The 9137-nt window shown below is 39.8% G+C and overlaps 1 long non-coding RNA gene across 1 annotated transcript in view; it reads right to left on the bottom strand.

Moving 5' to 3' along the window:
- Nucleotides 1–1980, bottom strand: part of LOC104965002 (uncharacterized) — an 11338-nt gene extending 9358 nt beyond the window's left edge. Inside the window, exons 1-2 of the long non-coding RNA XR_800492.1 lie at nucleotides 1842–1980; nucleotides 237–302 (exon numbers count right to left, since the gene is read on the bottom strand). This is a non-coding gene — a long non-coding RNA (uncharacterized lncRNA). The remainder of the gene's footprint in view (nucleotides 1–236; nucleotides 303–1841) is intronic.
- Nucleotides 1981–9137: the final 7157 nt, after the last annotated feature.

Here is a 9137-nt window from a genome sequence, read left to right as displayed (position 1 = left end):
GTGTTATTATTATTATTATTATTATTATTATTATTATTATTTATAAAATGATCAGTTTCTCACTTGCCTCTCAGGACCTCCTCACAGTACAAACAATGACAGGAGTGTTGAAGTGATTTCAGACTGAAGTGATAATCTTACACAGTGTGTGTGTGTGTGTGTGTGTGTGTGTGTGTGTGTGTGTGTGTGTGTGTGTGTGTGTGTGTGTGTGTGTGTGTGTGTGTGTGTGTGTGTACCTTGAATGTAACAGTGAAGACCAGCACAGTGAAGACCAGCGTCCCAAACGTCCAGTTTCCAAACATCTGCAGAAAAGGTGCCGTTAGTGACACATTTCAAATGAAAAATACTTTGTTTTTTGAGAAATAAAATGATGTTGGAATGCACTCGTGTTATTTGAGGTCGCTCTACAGGCCTGGTGTTAATACTGCATGGTACACAAGGATAAACTCAAGTGCAACAATCCAAGAATGAACCACTCAATCATACAGATGGTGCTGACAGGTGGAGGATAGATCGTCTGATGACTGATGGAGGGGAAAGATGAGAAATATAACCAGAAGAAGAGATGTCAACCTGATAGGAAAACATTTTAAATGTGCTACAGTACGTGTAACATTTTATAAATGGACAAAGACAACATGAAGCAAGGCAGCCTCTTTACTTATGGAAGTATACAAATAGTCCTGATGGCTCGAGAGAAACCGCAAATGTGACAATGCTCTCGTGCTCTGAAAGGAGCTCCATCAGCTGAGGGGGGATTACATTAGGAGGATCACTAAATGTCAGGTAATGGAAGAAAGAGGGCAGTTAATATTCATGTATCCCCTGATTTTAACTCGTCGTCACACACATAATGCACACTGAATAGTTACGCTGCTGAATCACTACATTAACACCTACACACACTACACAGAAGCCTAGTGACTACAGCAAGCACTAAACATGAGATGAATGGACGATGGGTGTTTTGGTATCAGGCTGTGTGACGGGACTGAAGAACTGAGAGTCGGGGGGGATGACAGAGAGACAGGGACAGGCTTACCATCTGTGTGTTGGTTGTCATTAGCTGGGAGGAGGAGGAAGAAGAGAAGCAAAAAGAAAAAGCAACACAAAGGTAAGAGGAGAGAAAAAGAAGAAGAGGAAGAAGGCCAGAAGAAGACAAATCATAATAAAAATAAACAACAGTTTTGTGGCTGGAGAAGAATAAAATAATTCATAAATTAAAGTGAAGTCAAGCAATTCAAGGCAGACCCAAAGGATTCTGGGAGCTGCTTGAAATAAGAAGGAAACAAATAGAGAAACACAGAGGAAGATGGTGGAGACCCGCCATGCTGTCGTATCTTACTATTATTGACTTATTAGTAAGACCATGTGTTACAGGTACAATCCAAAAATATATTATCGGTCAGGTGCTTTATTTTTAAGAGATCTACCATTAAAGCAATTCCTGAAGTCTACAGTTAAAACAAATTGGACATGGGTGATAAAAAAAAGGTGAGATTTAAAAGTAAAATATCCTTGGTTTATGTGTATTAATAAACGTAAAACGACCCCAAAAGACAAATTCATGAGCCTCAAAGTGACGAATAGGAAAACTACATATCTTATATTGAAGTATGCAGCATAATATTTGATAAATGAAACATCCAACAAGATTAAAAAAAACATTGTTGCAAAGATATCTATTTATATATGACTTGCTTTCCCTCACGAGCCTTGCAAACTACCAACAAAAACGAGGTGGAAAATACGAAACTGAAATCAGATTAAATGTCGTCATTTAGCAGCTTGTTGATGCTTTTACTTTGGGAAACGCACCCTAAATGACACGTGGATGTTACCTGTCCGTTGCTGGTGAAGGTGGTGTTGTCAAACAGGAAGTAAGCACCGAAGAACATCACGATGGCGTCGTACACACCCAGGAGAGTCCAGTAAATGAAGATGGGCCACCGCAGCAGAGAGTTCTTAGCAATGTCTCTGTGAAGATGATATTAAACAGATTAACCTTCCTATTGTCTTCGTTCCCCCCCCCTTACTTTGGTGTTCGCAGTCAAATTTGAGCGGTCCTGTTTTAACTGCTATCACATTAACACAAAAACCATTAATCATCACCACATTTCATTTAACACCCTTTCAAACTGTACATATTGTATCAGACTACTGGTATACATGAAACACTGCAGTAAATATACAAAGAACAGACACTGAACATGTATCAGGTGTGCCAGGTGTGATCCATGTGGGGGGAGGGGCACATAAGAGCGGGAAATCTATCAAATTGTTCTGTGTGTGTGTGTGTGTGTGTGTGTGTGTGTGTGTGTGTGTGTGTGTGTGTGTGTGTGTGTGTGTGTGCTATTGGACCAGTAAAAGGGTTTAAAAGGGATTGTTAGTCAATTGGAAGTTGAATACTTGGAACACATGTTGGCGTTCTGCAGTAAAAGCCTGTCACTTGCAGTTGTTTTTCTGCTGTAGTTGTTTGTGTCTGTATAGTGCAGATAACTGGAACAATCTTTCAAAGGTTGATAAATGCAACAAAATGCTTGTTGCCGACTTGAATTTTCTAAATGGCGACCAATTTCCAAGAAGGCCGTCATTTCCAGTCAAGGGAAAACAGTATTTTACCACAGCATTTTAACCACTGGACCAATTTCCGTGATTTTGGTATTGCAATATATGTTTTTGTTGCCTCTGGGGAAGTCAAATTTACAATATAAAAAGTTCTGCAGAGCATTATTTGCGTCATTTTAAACACAAAATGGCTAAATGTGGGGCTTATTAGAAAGCATTTGGGACACTAAACTACACTGATTCTAATACTATGTCTTCTATGTTGGAAAAGTATGTTAAATGACACTGAACCCCATAATATTCTCTACTACTATACATGAACACCCCAAAATACCTCCACCAACTCAACTACCATGCATGTTAGGCTACCCAGTTTTCCATTGGCCGGTTATTTTTGATAGTATGGCTTAGATATGTTAAAAAAAAATAAGCTTCTGAGTCATTCCTGATGTCTCAATTTGATTTCTACCTGGTCAAAAATGTATGCTTTGAAACGAATATCATTTATACAGCTCAAGTGAAAGTGTTTTTTTGGCAAAACAATAAATATTTCCAAGCCATCATTGGTGGCCATCTTGAAAATTGCAGCCATTTTCATTCTAAACGGCTTTTTCAAAAGAGTAACCTCGAAGGAGCCATTTTCTATCGCCAATATGAGTAATTTGATCCACTTTTGAAAGATGGACCTGGTATTTTCAATCACCTGCAGCACTATGATGAACTTCATGATCTTAAAATGTTAAACGCTCAAAACAACTTCTCTTTCTTTCCCGCCGTCCTTTCTGACTTCTGTGGCTGCTTGATACATTTCTTTGTTCAATTTCTGTTCTGACATGACATATCCTTTATACTAAGAGTTATAAATCATCATAATTGCATTGGCCACACAAGAGTCACATGCTACTTATCAAAGACATTACTATTCAAATGGTGGATGCTGCGTGGCTCAGTTCATCATGTTGCTATAAAAGTGTTTGAAGAACTTTTTTCTATATACTCAATGAAAAATGTACTTGGAGACTCAAGGTCAGAACCGTGGCAGCAGGATTCGATCTCGGCCCTATAGGTTGTACCGGCATATAATATAAAACATTCCCCGCGGCTTTGGGTGCTTTCCCTAGGCTCTTTATGTGCAGTTGCTAGGACAACACGAGTGGTGGTAAGCGACTTAAAGCTGACTGATTGACCATCCTTTCAGGAAATTGCTTCAATCAACGAGAAACCTCTCAGGGCTTCATGGGATCGCCGCTCATCTACAGCAGGGAGGTGTATATCCTCTGTGTTAAAATGTGAGACCTCTGCACAAATGTGAGCATGTGTGTGTGCCTCTGAACTCTGAATGCTCATGCAAACACACAACCAGTTTAGAGGTTTTGATGAAGGTTGAACCCGACACACTTTTCCGACAACCACTGTTTCAATTTAATCAAGAAAGCTCACCTTTGTCTGTCATCTGTTTATCCGTCAATCATGGCCGTAATGCCGTAAATGTCCCGCTGCCGGACAGATAAACACTCTGATTCAGATCCCTGCAAAAGCACGAGCAAAGCTTCTGTTGTTTGCAAGGCTTTAAAGCTCAAATAATAGCTTTGTAGCCATTATGGGGCAGAATAAATAGAGAGGACATAGATGCACAGCTGGCTGACATATAAGACACAACTTCAGATTTATATCCAGCAAGCAAGGAGCAACTTTGGCAGGAAAAGTTGGCAGAAAGTTCTCTAGGATGCTTTGAGGCTACAGACAGATCGTAACGTAGAACTGCTCGAGTCATAAATGCCTAATGAGGGAAACAAATAGGCAAACAGCAGCACCATGCATATTCAATACATTAACCACACAGCATTTTATTCTAAATGTTATCTGGCAAACGTTCAATGCCAGCGGTGGGCGCCTGGCAACGAGAGCGAGCGCTTCACTACAGAAACACAAGCTATTGATTGGATGTTTTGTACACTTCATTCTTTGCCTTCAAGGTTTAGAAAGAAGAAAATAAAAGTGTTGATATAAACTCAAACAATCCTTTTGTGTTGATCGACTTGCACGATTTCAATTAAAACAGGACCACTTTCATCTGGAGGTTGTTCTTTCTCTTCCTCAATGGATTCCACTTTGATTGAATATTTTTGCATCGTAGCACTTTTTAAATGTTCTGTTTGTGCACCAGTGGAGAGATAACACTCTCATGTTAATAAGACAAGTGCACTGAATAATTAGTTGAATGCCTTCAGGCAACACAAACTGTCAATGAAGGTTCAAATGTGGCGTGTTGGCTTGGAATTGAGAATCAATGCGGTTCACATTCAGCGGCAAAGGTCTGAACCAGTGTTCATTTCGTCAACGAAAACTATGACGGAAAAAGGTTCGTCAACGACCTTTTTTACAAGACTGAGACGATGACGAGCAAAAAATAGATTCTTGATAACGAAAACTATGACGAAATGTTTATTTAGTTTTCGTTTTTCGTTGACGAGACGAGACGGGACTTAAGGTGTTAATGGTGGACTATCGGACATTCAAAATGCAGCATATTTTCCCCCAAGTGTCCGTCTTGTCTGTCAAAATGCATTTTACGTTTCTAACTTGCAATATCATTATTTCCGCTCTCTTCACTCCAGAAGAGCGATCTCCCTGTGTCTCTCTCATAGACTGGTCTCTCTGTGTGCGGGGGGCGGGGCCTAACAGACACGCCGCAGCGGACACAGAGATCTTTCGGGGACGGAGCGTTCAGAGAGTAGGCTATAGAGACACATTTTGACTAAAATTTAATTTTTCATCGACTAAAAGTTGACTAACACGTTTTGAGTTTTCATCGACTAAAACTAGACTAAAACTACGAAGGATAGGAATGACTAAAATGTGACTAAAACTAATAACCATTTTCGTCTAAAGACTAAGACTCAATCAAAGACAGCTGCCAAAATTAACACTGGTGAAACAAAAGCATGAAAAGCGCTGCAAAATGTATTTATTTATTTGCTAAAGGCCTGATGCAGAACAATATGTGTTTTCTGTGCTGACCTATCCCAGCAGCAGTAACTAATACTTTCCTCTGACTTGCCAACGATCGATAATCTGACGGAGCGGCTGCAGAAATCAAAGCTGCAGGTCACATGCTGTGCATCGAGTCTAAAGGTCCAACAGCAGCACTGATGGAGGAGCGGGGTCTGATCAGGGGTGCAGGAGATGAAGCACTATTGACTCAAACTCGTCCATCAATCCGGTTTCAAGGATCCGGGGTCAGGAGGACAGAGTCATGCCTCAGCTCAGCAGAATACTCTCGGAAACACGGCTCAGTGACGAGAGCAGGATCTAATAAAGGGAAACAGTCATCTCCTGTTATAGCCTCTTCAAACAACGCTTCTAAAAATGAAGGGTGAAGAGTTTTAGCCCATATGGTTTCAATTCAACTCTACGAGCGTGTCGCAGTGAGCATGAATGGCCGCAGTGTTATTTCTGTCTCTGCAGGTATCCAATGTGGAGTGAGAGGAAGGATCTCATTTTCCAAAATGTACCGGCTGAATGTTTCTGAAGCCGTTTGAAGTGACACCGTTCGGCTTGGTTATTTCTGTTCGCTCAAAGCTCTCAGTATGATCGTACGCTTATTAGACGTACTTTGTAACAATGGCCCGGTGAGACATTAAAGCAACAAAGAAGACGCTTTGTCGCCAGTAAAATGGGAAAAAATGGCAATTTAATGCTGCATAAAACCATCCCTGGATCTTCTTTAAAAAGGGATATTAAAGAATGCCTTATAGAAAGATACAGCCATCGTCCTGCACTCAGCACGTGTTTCATATACAAACCCCACAGTCTGTCTCCAGCTGTCTTCAGGCGTGTGTTTCATACGTCTTTATTCATGCAAAGATTTCTTAAAAAAAAGTATTTCACTGGTAGCAAGAATAAGATCAGCTTGCATCTTTCCTTGACCTTAAGAACATGTCCAAACAAAGTGGTGGAAATATGAGCAAATATGTAAATGTTTTGACTATTTCAGAACCATTGCACAAGCCTACCAAAAACAACTTATCATTGTTTAAAAATGATCAATTATAACATTTCATTTCCAGATTTTCTTCCAGGTTTCCTTATTTATTTTCTCCTGGTTGCATTTATTGTTTTTTGACGAAAGCAACGAGGCAGCGTCAGAGCATCACCCTTCTCGTTTTCATCCCGAGAAGTAGGAACTTGCCAGCTACAGTCGCTTGATAGAGCATATTTTTCAAAGTAGATTGATGCTTTTTTCAAATATGACATCACAGTTAATTCACCATTTAAGAAGAATAAACTAGCAAACAATCTGTTGCCTAAAAGCTCGTTTTTCTTTTGTAACATTTTGTAGTAAAGTATATGAGTATTTGTAATTTGTTACTTTCAACACCCAGTGAAGTTGTCTCCAAGCGGGAGGAAGTGAGGGAGAGTTAGCTAATTTTATTTATGGTCAGATAAATACTTCATAAATTGATTACATTTCGCGACCCATATCCTTTTGAAATCAATCTAGGGTAGACCTTATATAACTTTTGTTGTTCTCTTGATGCACCCGTGACACAGTTGCGCAGAGCTATATCAATGCAGAAGTGGGCGTGGTTAAATCTAAACTGTGTTAAAATGATACATGCCTCCTGGCCAGATTAAAGACTTCAGATATTCAGCGTCCTCTCCCTTCCTCTGTGTTGTACAGAAAGTACACACATCCTTTACTCAAGTAGAAGTACAGCTACTCGTGTTTAAAAATACTCTGGTAAAAGTAGAAGTACTGACTAAACTTCTTTACTCAAGTCAAAGTAAAGAAGTATGGGCTTTGAAAAGTACACATAACTTTGTGTCCTTGGGCAAGACACTTCACCCTAATTTGCTGTATTCACTGTTACAGGTATGATGTGTAATATGTAATGTAAAGCGCTTTGACCATTCGGAGAAGTGCTCCAATAAATGTAAGAAGTAGAAAGTACAGGTATTTGGGTTCAACATGTAAGAAGTAGAAAGTACAGGTATTTGGGTTCAAAATGTAAGAAGTAGAAAGTACAGGTATTTGTGTTCAAAATGTAAGAAGTAGAAAGTACAGGTATTTGGGTTCAACATGTAAGAAGTAGAAAGTACAGGTATTTGTGTTCAAAATGTAAGAAGTAGAAAGTACAGGTATTTGTGTTCAAAATGTAAAAAGTCAAAGTAAAAAGTCGTTCTCTTGATACATCTATGTTGTGGGCGTGGTTAAATCTAAACTGTGTTAAAAACTATAGATGCCTCCTGGCCAGAAAGATTGAAGACTTCAGATAATCAGTGTCCTCTCCCCTCCTCTGTGTCGTGCAGATGCTCCTAAGATCCTGGGCTCGGTGACGGTGTACACGTGGGAGCGGAACTCGGCCAACATCAGCTGTGAGGTGGAGGCTCACCCTGCAGCCGCCGTGCTGTGGTTCAGAGACGGCCTTCAGCTGCCCTCCACCAACACCACCAACATGAAGATCTACAACACGCCCAACGTCAGCTACCTGCAGGTCTGCTGCACTCCACCACAGCTCAGTATAACACAGAGAGAAAGAGTTTATGATATAAGTAACTTCTCAGAAACATGTTTATTACCAGTCGACACGTACGAGGAATTTGACTTGGTGTCGTGGTGCATACATAAAAGTAAGAAAAAAAAAAAAAACACAGATAGAGAACTATTTTAAGAAAACTATAATAATAATAATAAAATAGAAATATAATGGAATACAATTTGGCAGTAATAAAAAAAGAAAACAGATAATGTGTGCATTAATGTAATTGCTGGGGAGGTTTCAAAAGAATAACAAACGAGTAGAGCAACTCTGAATAAAAGGTTGTAATGAAAGCTAGGTTATTCAATACAGTGTGTAATGATAGGCACTCGCAATCAGCCATAAATTAACCAATTTCTAACGGGAAAAAAACAATAACAATGGATTTATTGTCATTATGCACAATTCAAGATCTGAAGTCACAGACTCCTCCAACAATGCAACAGCCAATAAGCTTAACATAAAGGTAGAAGACATCAAATAGGGCAATGAAATAGTCAAAATCGTGCAAGTAAGTTCCAGGAAGAAATATGTGGATAAGCACTGAAGACAATCGGTTTGAGGCTCATAAAATGGCATTTGAAATAGGATTAAACTCTGTATTTAATCATAGGATTGAATTAAGTCGAACCTTATTAAATCATGGGACCCTGTAGCTCTGACGTGATTACTTTTCAGAGACAATGTAAATATGTTATTATTGTTGGCTGATTCAAAGAGTTTCTCAAACAGTTGACTTTCAATCTTCGAGCCGATTTTGAGGTGGAGCAGCTCTCACTTTAAAGTGGTGGACAAACACTTGTGCCATGTAAATGATAGATAGAGAGAGAGAGAGAGAGAGAGAGAGAGAGAGAGAGAGAGAGAGAGAGAGAGAGAGAGAGAGAGAGAGAGAGAGAGAGAGAGAGAGAGAGAGAGAGAGAGAGAGAGAGAGAGAGAGAGAGAGAGAGAGAGAGAGAGAGAGAGAGAGAGAGAGAGAGAGTAGAGAGAGAGTAGTAGAGAGAGAGAGAGAGAGAGAGAGAGTAGAGT

This window comes from Notothenia coriiceps, unplaced genomic scaffold (assembly GCF_000735185.1).
Source record: "Notothenia coriiceps isolate Sejong01 unplaced genomic scaffold, NC01 NC01_scaffold00037244, whole genome shotgun sequence".
NCBI classification, from domain to species: domain Eukaryota; kingdom Metazoa; phylum Chordata; class Actinopteri; order Perciformes; family Nototheniidae; genus Notothenia; species Notothenia coriiceps.
The sequence above is the reverse complement of the archived record's forward strand: the minus strand, read 5'-3'. Positions and strand labels throughout refer to the sequence as shown.